Here is a 17,334-nt window from a genome sequence, read left to right as displayed (position 1 = left end):
CAGAGGCCTTGGACTCTCTTAATTTTGACATGTGTGTTGTGTACCCTGAGGATGAAGTGCAGTTTGAATTATCTGTTTTTATTTGCTTAATGACGGGGAGGGTGTTAAAGTCAAATGTTTAATTAACCCAGCAATGGGCTGCGTTGTCACTTACACACAGCTGATTGAGATATCTCATGGAGAATACTGAATAGGAATGATAATGTGGCACTGGGACGGAAGATTGCTTTTTCAATCCATTTGCTGGGTCACTGCTTTGAATGTCTTATTGGATGAAAGGCATTCAGCCTGGAGAAAAAATTCAGCATTTAAGTACATTTTGTTCTCTTCTCCCTTTCTAGCCCCCTCCCTGCCCAGAAGTTAACTAAAACAGATATGTTCTAGGTTTAATAAGCCATTCATGTACTAGTAAGAGATCAGGGTAGTCAGTAGCCTCAAGCTACATAATTTCCTGTGGAAACGGAAAAATCCCACTAGCCTCCAAGGTATTCTAAATGTGAGCTCTTTTGTCCCTCACATGCCTTATTCCTTGCCATTATTGTGTAGTTGTCTTTGGTTACTTGTTTCTTGCCTCTTTCTGTTGTGTTTGCTTGATATGCAGCTACTCTAAGGCCACAGGCAGACCTTTTTCTTCTAAAGAAGCATATACTTCTGTAAATTTTTGCCATTTCATGCTGTTGGCTTCTATTTGGTTGTAGTTCTGATCAAATATAGTGAGATTGTTGAACTGTTTAGAAAGATGAAAACGTGAAGCATAGAGATTCTTGTTACTTTTGCTACTTCTTTTATATAAACAGTTGGTTCTTGATATATTTCATTTTGTTGAGAGGTAGTTTGCTTTCTGTATGGACAAAAAAATTAGGCCAGGAAAAATTCTGATAGCCCACACCATCAAAAATGCAGTCCAGACAGTTGGAGTTTAATGACTTGCTGCTCTGACTAGCTTTATAATCAAATGTAAAATTCTTTGGAGGCGTATTGGGCAAAACTTAAAAAAAAAAAAATTTATCACGACTTTCCTTCTTTGTGGTTCTTATGTTTCTTCCTTCTATCCTCTAAAGATCTAAAACCAGGAATTTACTAATTTTTTTTCTTTGCTTTAGTCATTTGTATTCTAGAGAGCACAATAGGGAGAAGGATACAAGATTGATTTTTTTTATGTGTGTCCTCTTGAAAGCATAGTGTGGGGGCATGACTATTGGAGGTGCGGACGGGGAGGGGGGGGTGGATTTACAAAGCAATAGAAGCATGCAGCTAGTTTTCAGGCACAGGTTGGACTTCTGCGGGTCAAGACAGACCAGACGAGTAGCTTATCTTGAGGGACGCAAGTAATAGACCAAATATAGAGCAGCTATTTCAGGAATCATGTAGGTCATTTAATTATCCATTATGATTGAGTGGCTAATGCTCTTTTGGCAATTACATGACCTCTGTTATTCTTGAAACCTTTCCAGGCCCTCGTGGGTTGAATGACCCACCAGTCAGTGCTTGCAGACTTCATTCCACTCAGAAGGAAAAGAGATGCTGGGAACTACTGGCATTTAGAAATGGCTATGCTTTCTTTACCAACCACTACCCAGAATGTCTTTTGTACAGCAGTCAGTGATAGGCAACTGGTATTGAAGTCAACTATTCTTTCATTGTCTTCATTGCAGGAGCAAGAGGTACATTGGATCCCACAAGAAGGAATTGTGGCAAAATAAACTTTAATACCAAAGTTGGTGGTTAGGGTATTCACAGGTTCTATGCTGCAAGACCAAGTACTATGGTATTAGAACTAATGTTTGATCTCTGTCAAACCAGTCATCCGTTACAAAACTCTGAAGTTAGTAAAGCAATTTTTCTTTTATTCCTTTTTTTTTTTTTAAAGATTTTGTTTATTCATGAGATATACATAGAGAAAGGCAGAGACATAGGCAGAGGGAGAAGCAGGCTCCATGCAGGGAGCCCGATGTGGGACTTGATCCCGGATCCCAGGATCATGCCCTGAGCCAAAGGCAGATGCTCAACCACTGAGCCACCCAGGTGTCCCAGTAAAGCAATTTTTCATCCATAACACAACAACATGCTATTGATGATTCTAATAACATATTTTTAAAAATGACTGGTTAAAATTAATTTTAATTAAATTAGCTAATTTAATTGGCTAATTATTATAATTTTTTATCATTTTAGCATGATTATTTAGATAAAAAGATCACTTTAACATTAAGATGCTGATCCATGATTGAATAATTCTGAAACATTTGGATTAATGTTTCTCACTTGCTTTCTCTTCAGTCAACAAAGAATCATTAATATTTCCAAAGAAAACTTTACTTTATCATTTACTGCTAAATGATAGTAAAACTTCTATTCTAAAATTGTAGTGACTTTTCAAGTAATTGTGAGAAGAGGAAATAATGTAGATTTCTTGTGATTCTTTAGATTAAGAACAGTTATAGTGTGGAAAGTAATGACAGATTATTTGTAGGATTTGTCAGCAATGCATAAAAAAAATTCTGTGTACTTAGCAGAATGGAAAATTTAAGGTATATAACCATTCTCTAGCATTCCAATAATTTAAGACTGTACGCTTGAGAAATAATTTTGTTAGAATAACACAGAACCATATTTTAAAAGTAGAAGACAAAAAAAGTAGAAGACATTTGCATTGTTATGAAAATAAATCTTTTATTGGAGAAAAAAACTTTTTAAATTTGTTATACATCAAGGAGCATTTTTTTAAAAAAGATTTTATTTATTCATGAGAGACACACAGAGGGAGGCAGAGACATAGGCAAAAGGTGAAGCAGGCTCCCCATAGGGAGCCCAATGTGGGACTCGATTTCTGGACCCCAGGATCACACCCTGAGCCAAAGGCAGGCACTCAACCCCTGAGCCACCCAGGCATCCCAAAAAGCATTGTTAAAGCAACTACAACAAAACCTACAAGGTTGTTTATGCCTGGGGCAGTAAAATTAGCCATCTTTCCAAGTAAGTTTGTTAAACTGTTCCTGGTAGAACTCCCAAGTTAATCTGTTTTGGTTTTACTTTTATTTTGTAGTTTGGTAATATTAACTAACAAATGAAAAATTGAAGACGTGAATTGGTATTTATAACCTTTGACCCTTCAGAAATAGAAGCCCTCTCACTTAAATTTTAAACCCTTCAGGCCAGTACTACCTTGGTATTTAGCTACTTAAAGACCTATGAGAATGCAGTCAGTGTAAATTATGTTAGCTGTTTTCTGTTGAAAACATATTTTCCCCTTATTGTAGTTTTTTAAACCTCTGTGGTGGAGATAAGCAGAAAATAAGAAAGCAGAATTTACAGTAAAAGCAAAAGTTACAGCTTAAACTCAAGTATCTTGAATAAGGAATATAGTTAGTCCCTTTGGCAGTTTTAAGAAGAAAGCAAGGGATATAAAAATGTAATTTTTGATTTCTAATTGATATGTTAAAGTTCTTTAAGGCATGTCCTTCAAGACCTATGTTGGACCATGTTTTTCCACCCTTGGGAACCAAAAATCTATATAAGTCTATGTAAGAGGAGATGATATTTGTAATTTTAAAGACCTGAAAATTCATGAAGACTTAGTGGAAAAGCCCAGAAGATAAGCCCACAAAATAGTAATTTTTAAATAATAATTAGAAAAGAAGAGTGATTAAAGGGACAGTTCACAATTGAAATAACTCAGTCCAATCTGGTTTTCAGAAATTACTTATTTATGTGGAATGATTTCATTTTTACTCCACAATGGGTAGATGTTGGGGATATCATAGTTTATTAGCTTTAATTTTTTTCATGACATTATTGAATTTTTATAAAATGGGAACACCAAAGCAGGGAAGACATCCAAGGTAACAAAAGTAAATTTAGCAGAAAAAAATCAGGAACAAGGATGTCAGAAATAACTAATCTGCAGAGAGAAAGGATTTTGGCATACATCCTAAGGGGTTCTGTAGTTCTCAACCCCATTTTGAGAAATCAAAAAAATCTACAGAATGCAGATGTCTTTGGGTTACAAAAATAACCAGATGTCCTTATTAGTAGAAGCAAATGTTTGCCTCTTAATTCACACCAACTACATGCAGAGGATCTCTGGATGAAATATTGTATAAATACGGCTGGAAAAATTATGGCATGAAAGACTCTGTCCTAAACACATAATCATAAAGGTAATTTGGTGAACAGGAAAAAAAAATTCTTTAAGATTCATGTAGATTTAAAGGTAAGAGAGACAGATTAAGCTAGTTACACTTTTGTTCACATGACAGGTGAGTTTGGTTTTTTATTATGTGTGTCTTTTAATCCCAAATCCCCTGATGAATTTTTATTTTACCGTCCTAGTTTAGCTACTTTGTACATTGTCATTGTATTTTAAAAAATGAAAGCATATGCATGAAACTCCTGTTTTTCCTGAATGAATGATAGATGTCTTCTGTCAAGAAAAACAACCTACAGTAGTATATAAATGCCCCCTTGCAAGGCTGTTTGGATTTTTATTTTTATTTATTTATTTTTTTTAAATTTTTATTTATTTATGATAGTCACACATAGAGAGAGAGAGGCAGAGACACAGGCAGAGGGAGAAGCAGGCTCCATGCACCGGGAGCCCAACATGGGATTCGATCCTGGGTCTCCAGGATCACGCCCTGGGCCAAAGGCAGGCGCTAAACCACTGCGCCACCCAGGGTTCCCCTGTTTGGATTTTTAAAATACTAAACCATATTGTTACAAATAGATGTGGTTTGGTGATGTTAAGCAGAATAAAATGTAAAAAAACAAACACATAAACTACTTGATAGGGCAAGGTATGAAGTTTTTCATTTTTAAATCAAGCCTTTCAAATAAAAAACCTTAAATAGACTATGACTTCTGATGTGGCACATATTAACATAATTACAAACTCTTACATACTCACAGTTCCTAAGTTGAGGAAACCTTTGATTAAGTCACAATGCTCAATGTGTTCAGACGCTGTGTGGTATCTCTCTATTCATGAAACAGGTAACTGTTTTAGCTTTTTTTTGTTTTTGACCCCTATACATATTGACCCTGTATCCTTCTCCTATAGCTATACTTTTAATGGTGAAGTATTAAAATGCTGTATCAGGATATATTCTTTAACTTGAAAGTTAACAAAAGCATGCTTGCTGCTCCTTCATGCCCTTGCCTTGTCACTCCCTGGTGCAGCTCCATCTCTTCCATTCTTCTTATCAGAGTATCTCAGTGCTTAGTTGAGCTTGTTTATCTTAAAAGAGCAGGAGGCAGGCTTTTAGGGAGTAAGCTACATGTTCCAGTATAACAGGCACCAATGCTGTTTGACTTGAAAAACATTTGATCTCTTACATTAACAGCCCATGTCACTGTAATAGAGACTACAGTTGGGCTGTTGTTCGCTTTTCTGTTATTTTAGCTTTAGAGTAACTGTTAGTGCTGCTCCAAAATCTCCGTGTTTAAAATTGTATATTGGCTGTCCCCCCAGGACTCGTAAGTAAACATGGTGATATGTGTGGCCAGAGGGAGCATATTTTGTTAGCTTTGTTTTAAATAAGAACCTTCCCTATCTAAAGGTGGTTTTTGTCTGATCCCTGATGGTATGCTGCATGACTTTGGTTGTGTAAATTTATAGACACAGCAATATTTTAAAGGAGAATTTTGTGACTAATCTGTGAGTTCAGTAACTATTAGTTATGGACTTTTTTTTTTTCTCAAATAATGAAGCATTTTAGTTTTCTTATGAAGCTTAACTTCAGATGTCCTGCACAATTTCCCTAAACATAGCAGTTTGGATAGCAGTTGTTGAAAATGGGCAAGTAAGAATTTAAGGGTAATGTTTGTTAGACTTAAATATTACTCAGGTTTATTTTAAAATACTCAGTTATTGATTAATTCCTGTGCCAGGAATACTTTGACAGTTGGAGTGAAGGTAGCAGTATTTAAAGAACAGAAAATAGAATTTGTTGTTTTGTTGTTTTTTTTAGAGTATCTCTTATTTTAATAGTGATAGAATGGGAGCTTATTATAGTAGTGGTGGAATGACAGCAGTTTTACTCCTTCCTTTTTTCATTTCTCTATTTTAAGAACCTAGTTCATTTTCCTATTCTATTCTTTTCTTATATGATATAACACTACCAAGCCACCCAGCACTTTCTTTGAATTTAACCTAAAGTATATACATCGGCTAGCACAAGTATAATTGGTTGAAAGGCAGCCATCTATCTGGGGAGTTCTTCTAAATACCGAATGTGTCATGTGCTTTGACATGACATATCTGTAATATCTCTGAATACAGAAAGCACTTCTTGTGTTAGCTGTAGGTGTTAAAGCAGTAGTGTGTCTTAAGAATGTGTGCAGTGCAAATTCTGGCTTGTGAGGTAATGACAAGTGTTTGCCTGCATAGACAATATATTTTTCCCCCTAAGGTCCCCACACACCTAGTTTCCCTCAAGCTCATCATCTCTGTCAGGTTAATCAATAGGCACCGTATGGCAGAGGGTCAGTAATCAGTGTCATCGTGCCTTTAAATCGTGTTGAAAATTTGCTTAAAGCCTGGGCCAATTAACATCGAGATGATGAATGGATGGGAAGATGGGAAGAGCCTGACGCTCAGGGGCTTTGTGAGGAGGAGATGCTCAGCTGTTGAGCAGCAGACACCAGCGAATAAAATCAGCCATTCATGTGAGCTCAGTCCACCCACTCTTAATGATAATGTCAATCTAGCAAAATATATACACATTGGAGTTGTCACGAGTTCATAAATCAAAGGAGTTTGTCAAAGGCATTCAGATTAACGAGGCAGCAGCAATAACAAGTCAAATTTGCATAGAGAATTGCTTGAATCTCAGTAAATTATGATCCTGTTTTTCATTTGATTATTTGCTAATGTCTCAAGAGGGAGAATGATTATATTAGCATGCAAAATCTACTCCAGAAGTAGAAATCTGAAGTATAGAAGACCAGCACACTATGACAATTAATCAGTTTCTGCATACTAGCATAAATGCACAAGGCCCAGAAATGAACTTCTTTTTTATTATTATTTCTCCTTGCTACTGATCCAAATGGTTCAGCTTGACAGAGACTTTATATTGCTTTAACAGTGTTCTGAATTGTGCCTGCAGGCAAGACATAGTTATGCAGCTATAACCAACCTATCCATCTGCCAACCAGATTGGAATTCTCCTATCCAAGGCTTCCATTAACCCCCACTGACAGCTCCAAACAGGATTAAGAATTTGGAAGCATAAAAAATAGTTGTTCTTTGCAAATATACACAATCCCTTTGCATTTTGAGAAAGGCTGCATCTGTAGTGTTTTATGATTAGTGTCGGACAGTGTAGCAGGAGGAAAAAAAAATCTAGTTGGGTTTTTTTGTTTTGTTTTATTTTATTATTATTATTTTTTACTTCTGTCATAGAAAGTAAGGCAGTACTAGTGGAAGTCCTGTGTATTTGGTTGTCTGAGAGTGCTTTCCCTTATATCTGGTTCTTAGTACTGTGCTTGGATTGGTATACTACTACAAAATATCACTGCTTGAAAGCTTTAACTGGTAGATCTTGTTGAAGTTTAGCAGGATGGGGAGGCTTTGATGTGGTTGTGGTTTAATCGAGTATGTCAAATGATAAACGTGCTGGAGAAGCAGTGTGCATGAAAACATGCCAGAGAATATTATCTTAGGAGGACACTTCAGGTCCTCCCTAAAACTGGTCTTTGAATAGGATTCTTCAGTAAGCTTCTGAACTTAACCTGTATTTTTCCCCATTTTAGTATCCTAGAAGGCTTAATTAGAATTTGTTTAGATACACAGAATATTTTATTTAAGTCACCTTTCACTGAGGAGTTTGAATGATTTTTATCCATGTAGTTAGGTTACTTTTAATCCTGTAAAAGAATAATTATTCCTATTTTTAAGAATTGTATATATATTTGGAGGCTATGATTAGCTCCAAAGGATAAAATCAGTTAATGGGAAAAAAATATTAATTCTATTACTAATTTACCAGTTAAGCCTACTGTATGATGTTTGCAACTAGCTACTAGAAATTGGTCTCAAAATTGTTTTCTTCCTGTGGTTGTCATTCTACATGATGATGATCAAATGACTCCATTTTTTAAATGTGTTCAAATCAGAGTTATAATTAACCACAATTTATCTGCTTCACTAAAATAGTATAACTTTCCTGGTTACAGAATCCTTTTGAATTTTCTCAGTGAGGAAAGTGGCATAGGTGGAAAATGTTACTTCTAGTGTTGGAGCTGATTATTTTATTTATAACAGATGTCTCTTCAGACAGGCTTAGGCTCTGTTGTACCATCCAACCTTGAGCAAGATGCTTATTCAAAGATTATGGTAAGTCATTATGAGTGGCTTGACTTTTCATCACTGTGTAAATTAGTTTAGTTTTTCATTTGATTATATAATCAACTCTTGATTATCCATGTCATCAGGAGTTGTGTGTTCAGATAGATAACTGAAAACAGTAAATAAGCCACTTACTAGGTCATGGAGAATATTGCCCTAGCCATAAACCTGCTGTGTGCTATCATCAAAATCTGTTTACTTCTTATTTTAGATACCAAAACAAACCAAAATAAAACAAAAACAAAAAATCCAGCTCTGAAGAATTAGTAATGCTTTGCATATCTACAGAAGAACTTTTCTTTCTTAATCAAGGGTCGGCAAACTTTAACTGTAAAATAGGACCAGACGATAAACATTTGAGGCTTTCTGGACCATAGGACTTCTGCCATGATTACTCACCTTTGCCATTTGTATCAGGTTGTCATAGATGAAAGGTAAATGAGTGGAGATGGCTAAGTTTCAGGAAAATATTATTTGCAGAAACTCTTTGGAGCAGGAGCTTACTAATTCTAAATTGTCATAATGGCATATAGGTGATAGGATAGTAGACTGTAGTTGAGGTATAACTGTGAAGATTTTTTGCTTTGAAAACTTTTTTTAAAAACTAGTTGGACAGTGTGGGTATAGGGCTTCAATTATTTATTAAGCACATATCCATATATTATGTAACATGTTGGGAAGTAGAGGGGGCCTCAAAGGCTTTTCTCTAGTAAGCTTTCAGTGTTGTTGGGTAGTTGAGAATAACATGCAAACATTTATCTAATTGCTAAATTGTGTGGGCCAAGATAAAAATGATAAGGAATTTCCAGGAGAGAAAGATGGAATAGTTATATGGTTTCTTAGAGTATATGACATTTAAAATTCATTTCAAGAATGGATGGGACTAGGGCATCTGGGTGGCTCAGTGGTCGAGCGTCTGCCTTTGGCTCGGGTCATGATCCTGGAGTCCTGGGATCCAGTCATACATCAGGCTCCCTTTGGGGAGTCTGCTTCTCCCCCTGCCTATGTCTCTGCCTCTCTATGTGTCCCATGAATAGATAAATAAAATCTTAAAAAAAAAAAAAAAAAAAAGAATGGTTGGGCTTGAATAGATTAAAAAATGTTCTTGTATTTATAATTGTTTAGTGAACAACACTAAAATTAAGGATCCTTCCAGCCTGAAAATGTTGAGATTGTATCACGTTTATAAGACTATGTATGAAGAGACTTGCTTAACTAAGGCAGAAAATGTTTGCAGATGCAAATAACTTGATGTAATATAGCAGAAAATTTTGGAAGGTTTTGGAAACCATGCCTAGAATTTCTTATCTGGTGGAAACCAGGCCTAGAATTTCTTATCTAGAAAGGGTCATGAAAAGTTTTTGAGGAAAAAAGACCACTATGACATTAGTGGTATTTAAGAAAGATTAATCTGGCAATTGCATTCAATCCAACAAACACTTAAAAACTCATATTACATTCTCAAACTTTGTGCTGAGCCACTGGAAAATGAAGATGAAAAAGAAACCAGCCCCGCCCAGAAGGAATTTTATAGTGCAGGGTAGGAGTGGGAAGCTTGTTCATAGAGAAATAAAATGTAGAGAGATATAAGGCATTGGGGCCAAAATAGAAATAAAACGCTAATTCAGAGTATTCAGTTCCAGCTGGGGGTAAGTCGGGCAGGAGTAGGTGGAAGAGGGGATGGGATATGCATAGGCTTTTCAGAGAAAGTATCATTTTAGTTGACTCAAGTCAGGATTGTAATAATGAAGAGATCAGGAAAGGAATCTTTTTTTTTTTTTTTTTTTTTGATATTAGAGAGAGAGAGAGAGAATGAGTGAGCAGGGGGAGAGGGAGAAGGAAAGGGAGAGAGAATCATAAGCAGACTGCTCTGAGCAGAGCCTGCCATGAAGCTTAATCTCACAACCCTGACTGAGATCATGACCTAAACCGAAAACCAGGAGTCAGACGCTTAACCAACTGAGTCACCCAGGAGTCCCAGGAAAGGGGGCTATATTACACATTGAGGAAATAGAATTAGAAAAAGCAGGGCAACCCTGGTGGCTTAGCGGTTTAGCGCCGCTTGTGGCCTGGGGTGTGATCCTGGAGACCCAGGATCCAGTCTCACGTCGGGCTCCCTGCGTGGAGCCTCCTTCTCCCTCTGCCTGTGTCTCTGCCTCTCTCTCTCTCTCTCTCTCTCTCTCTCTCTCTCTCTCTGTGTGTGTCTCTATGAATAAATAAGTAAAATCTTAAAAAAAAAGAAAAAGAAAAAGCACAGGGAAGGGACACCTGTGTGGCTCAGCGTTTGAGCGTCTGCCTTTGGCTCAGGGCATGATCCCAGCATCTGGGATCAAGTCCAACATTGGGCTCTTTGCGGGGAGCCTGCTTCTCCCTCTGCCTGTGTCTCTGCCTCTCTCTGTGTGTCTCTCATGAATAAATAAATAAAATCTTAAAAAAAAAAAGAGAGAGAAAAAGCACAGGGATGAAAGAGTACTTTTCATACTTTGAAGAATATTAAAATAAGTGGTTCCACAGACTGATGAAAGGCAAAATGGCCAGATTATGGGTGCTATATAGTAAGAAGTGTGGACTCAATCTAATAGGACAAAGAGCTATAAAAGATTTTTTAGGGCACCTGGGTGGCTCAGAGGTTGAGCAACTGCCTTGGGCTCAGGTCGTGATCCCAGGGTCCTGGGATCAAGTCCTACATCGGTTCCCTGTGAGAAGCCTGCTTCTCTTTCTGCTTGTGTCTCTGTCTCTCTCTCTGTCTCATGAATAAATAAATCAATCTTAAAAAAATAATAAAATTTTGAGCATGGTGTGGGGTAGGGTGAAGTAAGTCTTTTAAGAACATGATTCTGGACAGTAGTATATAGAATGGATCAGGTATGGATTTAGGCAGGGGTATCAGGAAGCTATCTCAATAGTAACAGCACTGGTAGTGTAATAGGCGTTGGGGTCTAGACTAGAGTAGAGGTTATGGAAATACAAACTGAGGGTCAGATCTATTAAAAATAGATGATTGAAAGGAAAAATGGAAGAGTTGAAATTGATTAGATACATTCCAAGAAAAAAAGGCAGAAGGGGGTCGGAAGAAAGAGTAAAAATTGGCAGAGGACTTAAGTCTGGGATGGAAAGAAAAATTGGGAGGGAAGGGGATGGCTTAGGATGGGTCAGAATGGTAAAAGACTACTTTAAATTTAGATATGTTGATTTTGAGACTATTTAAATTTATCTGAATACTTCCTTTGAGGTGATTTCTTTTTCTTTTTTATTCACTCCCAGGTTACTCCTAGAAACATTTTGTGCAAAATACATCCCTGAGATCTAATGTACAAGTTGTAGCATTATTTCACTTTATTGACTTTTTCCTACCCAGACGTCTCTTATAATGTCTGTAGGTGTTACAACCCAAATGTGTCCAGTTTGAAGCTAAACTTCAGTTATCAGCCAGACTTTTATTCTGCTTCTTTTAGTTCTAAACTAGTAAACGCTGGGCTAAGAGAGAAATATTTGAGTTAATATGAAAGGTAACAAATTATGTAGCATCTTTTTTAGAAATCTTTTAATATAAAGCTACTATTTATACCATATTGTTACTCTAGGACTACAAATACATTCTGCAAATGTATTTACTATAATGAAGTGTTCAGTCTGAGTGTTGCAAATGAGTTGTCCTAAGCAGTCAGGGTTTTCTAATTGTCTCAGGATGAAGTGGTAGAATATGACTTTTGTTATTTATATTTGAGGGGATTCCCTCCCCCTACTATTCATTTTTCATTTACACTGTTTTTCCATTTTTGACATTTTCTTCTAGATTTCATCTATTTTACTAGTTAATTTTCATTTTTACATAGTTTCAGATTTATAGAACAGTTTGAAAGAATAGTGCAAAGCATCCCCTTCTACTCTTCACACAGATTCTCCATATGTTAACATGTTGCCACATTTGCTTTATCTCTATTTATATATACAAGTGTATGCTCACACCCATTTACTTTTCTCTGAACCATTTTGAAAGTTACAGACATAATATCCTGTTACCGACATTAAGTGTTTCGTTTTATGATTCCTAAAAACAGGGACATTCTTTTAAATAACTACAGTACAAATTATCAAAATCAGGAAATTGAATATATAAACAAATTGTGGTACATCCATACAGTGATACTACTTGGCAATAAAAAGGAAAGGACTACTGGGGGGCCTGGGGGGCTCAGTCGGTTTAAGCATCCAATTCTTGGTTTTGGCCCAGGTCATAATCTCAGTGTTGTGACATCCAGCCCCACGTCGGATTCTGCACTCATTGTGGAGTCTCCCTGTCCCTCTCCCTCCTCCTGCTTGCACACTACTCTTTTTCTCTCTCTCTAAAATAAATAAATAAAATCTTAAAAAAAAAAAAAAAGATTTTTAAAAGTTTTTTTTTTTTTTAAAGGAAAGGATTATTGGTAATATACAACAACACAAATGAATCTCAGATGTATTAAGCTGGGTAGAAAAATTTATATAATTTATATACTCAAAAAATTATATACTGTATGATTCCATTTTGTGAAAAGAAAATTATTGAGACAAAAAATCTGATTACAAGGGAAAGGGATTGACTATAAAGGGGCAGTGTAAAAGAATATGGGAAATGATAACTGCTTTTACATCTAGATTATAGTTACATAACTGTATGTTTTTTGCCAAAACTCATATAGTTCTACACCAAAACAAGTGAATTTGTCTATATGTAAGTTTTAAAAGTGGGGAAACAATCAGGAAATTAACATAGCTGTAATGTTATTAGCTCATCTTTAGAACTTATTCAAAATTTCCCAGTTGTTCCAATAACGTCCTTTATGTCCTGATACTGACCCAATATTTACCCATCAAAATCAAATGAAACTGAGGATCAAGAGGAAGAAAATTGTTGGTATGGGCTAGAGAGGCACTACTCATCTTGTTAGGTGCAGATCATTATTTTTCACTATAGAATGCTGTACAGAGGAGATTACCATCAATTTTGATTTACACCCCCCCCCCAATAATCTCAGATCAGAGGTTTCCTTTCACCTGAAACAGATCCTTAGTCTTTCTTTGTATTTCATGACTCTTACATTTTTTGTTAATCACAGACTAGTAATTTTTTTTTAGAATATCCCTCAATTTGGGGTTTAGTCTCATGTTTTCTTATGATCAAATTGAGATTTTATGTTTTTGGCAAGGTTACCTCAGAAGTCATAATGTTCTCAGTACAACCTATCAAGAGACATATAATGTTAAGGTGGTGTCTACCAGATCTTCCTACTGTGAGGTTATTATTTTTCCTTTTGTAATTCTTATATATCTTCTGGAGAAGTATTTTAAGGTTATGTAATTATCCTGTTATTTGTCTTTAATCCACCAATATGTGGGATGAGTCTTGCTTGCATCAGGTAGTGACCCTTGAATAGAATTTACTGGGCATAATTTAGCTTGATTGACCCAGGGCAGTTATGAACATTGCTTATTGGATGTATCATAGGTATATGATACAAGGGATAACTGTGCTGCTGAGCTCTCGTGGGTGTTGGAGAGCATTCAGGCTTTGAGAACCACTGACGTGATCACTTAAGTACAATGGATGTTTCATTATTTCACTCTACCCTCAAGACTGTAAACTGTTCATCTCTTATTTGCTGGCTTTCTGGCTCTTCTCTTCATTGTTAGGAGGGTACCTTACACCTTGCTCCTTACATATCATGACTATTTATCCTCCCTATCTCTATTTTATGGTAACAATAGAGTCAAATTTAGTGATACCCACTCAATGGTTCCTCATCAAAATCAGATAAAATAGAGGGTTGGAAGGAAGAAAAATGTGGATTATGAGCTAGATGCTGCTCGCTCTATTAGTTTCTCATTGCTGTTTTCACTATGTAATTTAGTACCTAAGTTTACCATCAATTTTCACCCAGTCACCTATTGGGTAAAAATGTGATTTGTTTATTTATTTATTTAAAATGTGATTTATAATAACGTCACTATTACAAACTTCTACCAAAAAGTAACAAGGCTTCCAAGTTTATTATGATGACATTTTAACAAAACGTAATTGATGTTGAAATATAGAACTTTAACATTGAATTAAGCCAGTTTGGATTATAAATGATATTTTATTTAAATAAAATAGGGGTAGAATTTCATGGACTGAGGAGTAGCTACTTGCAAATTTTAAGTTTAATTTATAGTTGAATACTGGCTTACATTTGTATTACATAAAATAATTTTAGCATTTAAAACATTGATTTGTACTTTATTTTTCTTAAAAGTTAAATATACAAGTTGATTTTGTGGGTTTAATGTTGACCTTTTCCCTCCTTTGTTTATTTTACAGTGACATTATATTGCTAGTTTCCTTTTTTTGGATTGCTTTACAGTCATTAATTCAACTGTATCTCTCTCTAATTTTTTTGTAGATTGACTAAATTATTTTTTTTCCAAAATGGGGAGAAAAACCACTAGAACTCTGAAGTTATTGAGTCTCTGTGCCTTGCTTGTAGCATAGCATGTTTCTTCTTCTTTGTCTTAATTTTAGGAACCATTACCTTAAAGTGGTCATCACAAATGTAAAATATCAAGTTAAATCTCTGCCCAAAAGGAACGTCTTATAGTACTGGCCTGTCACACCAACTACTGGCAATATACAAGGGACATAAATGTTAGCCACAGAGGTACAAGGGTCTTAAAATGATACTATATTCATGCTACTTATCCTTTAATATTTAAAAATATATAATTTGATAGAAACCACAAAAGATATATCTAAGCTTAAAATACAGTTACGATCCTATAGTAATAATTTCATAATTGTATGAAAATTTTCAGATAAACTCATGTTAGAAATAATTTCTGGATCTAAAAATAAAGTAGCTCCTGGGATGCCTGGGTGGCTTAGTGGTTGAGCATCTGGCTTCTGCTCAGGGCGTGGTCCCGGAATCCCAGGATTGAGTCCCACATTGGGCTTCCCTCAAGGACCCTGCTTCTCCCTCTGCCTGTGTCTCTACCTCTCTCTCTCTGTCCCTCATGAACAAATAAATAAAATATTAAAAATAAATAAATAAATAGATAAAAATAAAGTAGCTCCTCAGCTAGAATGTGATGAATATAGGTAATGTAATGACTATATCAAAAAATTTTTAAGCTTGCAAATTTTAAAATATTAAACACTACAAATGTAATTGTAGAAAATAGAACCCAAATAGTTTGTATTTGTATTTTCTGTATTTTGCCTTGCAGATAGTGACTTACCTGTGTTGATTACCAAAGTATTTCCCCCAATTATCTTGTATTGTGGTGAAATACATATAACATAAAATTTATTGTCTTAACCATTTTTTTAAGTGTACAGTTTAGTGGTATTAAATACATTCATAATGTTATGCATGCATCACCCTCACCCATCTCCATAACTCTTTCCTTCTGGTAAGACTGAAACTCTATACTCGTTAAACAATAATTCTCCATTCCTCCACTTCTCTGAGCCCCTGGCCATCACCATTCTGCTTTCTGTATGATTTTGACTACTCTAAGTATCGCATATAAGTGAATTCGTACAGTAATTATCTTTTTGTGACTGGTATATTTCACTTCAGCATAAGGTCCTTAAGGTTCATCCATTTTGTAGTATATACTAGAATTTTCTTCCTTTTTAACGCTGAATACTATTCCATGATGTATATACATCACATTTTATCTATTGCTTCATCGGTCATTGGAAGCTTGGATTGCTTCCACGTTTTAGCTGTTTTGGTGAATGCTGCTATGAATATGGGTGTACAAATGGCTCTTGAAACTCTGCTTTTAGTTCTTTTGACTATATACCCAGAAGTGGAATTGTTGGATCATATGATAATTCTATTTTTAATTTTTTGAGGAAGCACCACACTGTTTTCGTCAGCAGCTGTATCATTTTACATTCCTACTAACAGTGCATAAGAGTTCCAATTTCCAACATCCTTGCCAATTTATATTTTGGTTTTTGTCTGTTTTTGATAGTAGCCTTCTTAATGAATGTGATATGGTATCTCTGTGTAGTTTTGATTTACATTCCTGAAATGGTTAGTGATGTTGAACATCTTTTTATGTGCTGTTGGCCATTTGTATATCTTCTTTAGAGAAATGTCTATCCAGGTCCTTTGTGCATTTTTGAATTGAGTTGTGTGGGGTTTTTTTGTTTGTTTAGTTTTACAATTTATCTATATATTCTGGATTTTTAAACAAGATGTATTTATTTTAGAGGGAGAGTGTGTGTGTGCACGCATGCACTCATGAGCTGGAGGAGGGACACAGGGAGAGGAAGAAAGAGAATCCTAAAGCATACTCCTTGTTGAGCGTGAAACCTAATTTGGGCTTATCCCAGGACCCCAAGATCATGATGTGAGCTGAAATCATGAGTTAGCTGTTTAACCTATTGAGCCACCCAGGTGCCCCTATATATTCTGGATATTAATCTTTCATCAGATACATGATTTGCAAATATTTTCTTGCATCCCATGGGTTGCTATCTTATTATTCTGTTGATATTTAGAATTATGAACTCTCTTTCAGTTGGATTGTTTTTTCCCCTCTTCTTAAATATTTAAAAAACCCTACTGGTCTTCTAGGTGCTGTTTGAGATAATAGTGGCAAGAATGGTCTCTAATCCTAAACCATTGATAAAATGATATTGTTTTGAGCTAAGTACAATGTTATTCTTTTTTTTTTAATTTTTATTTATTTATGATAGTCACACAGAGAGAGGGAGAGAGAGGCAGAGACACAGGCAGAGGGAGAAGCAGGCTCCATGCACCGGGAACCTGACGTGGGATTCGATCCCGGGTCTCCAGGATCGTGCCCTGGGCCAAAGGCAGGCGCCAAACCGCTGCGCCACCCAGGGATCCCCAATGTTATTCTTAATGACAGAAAATCAAATATGAGAAGAGGAAGAAGTGAAAGAACTTTTTTCCCCCTAGGATCCAGACTTTGACAATTTCTAGTGA

General features: G+C 35.8%; 1 protein-coding gene across 11 annotated transcripts in view; it reads left to right on the top strand.

Annotated features, from left to right (window-relative positions):
- BTRC (beta-transducin repeat containing E3 ubiquitin protein ligase) overlaps positions 1-17,334 on the top strand; it is a 185,906-nt gene that overhangs the window by 86,200 nt on the left and 82,372 nt on the right. The window lies entirely within an intron of this gene.

Source organism: Canis lupus, chromosome 29 (assembly GCF_048164855.1).
Source record: "Canis lupus baileyi chromosome 29, mCanLup2.hap1, whole genome shotgun sequence".
NCBI lineage: Eukaryota > Metazoa > Chordata > Mammalia > Carnivora > Canidae > Canis > Canis lupus.
This window is presented reverse-complemented; position numbering and strand designations above follow the sequence as displayed.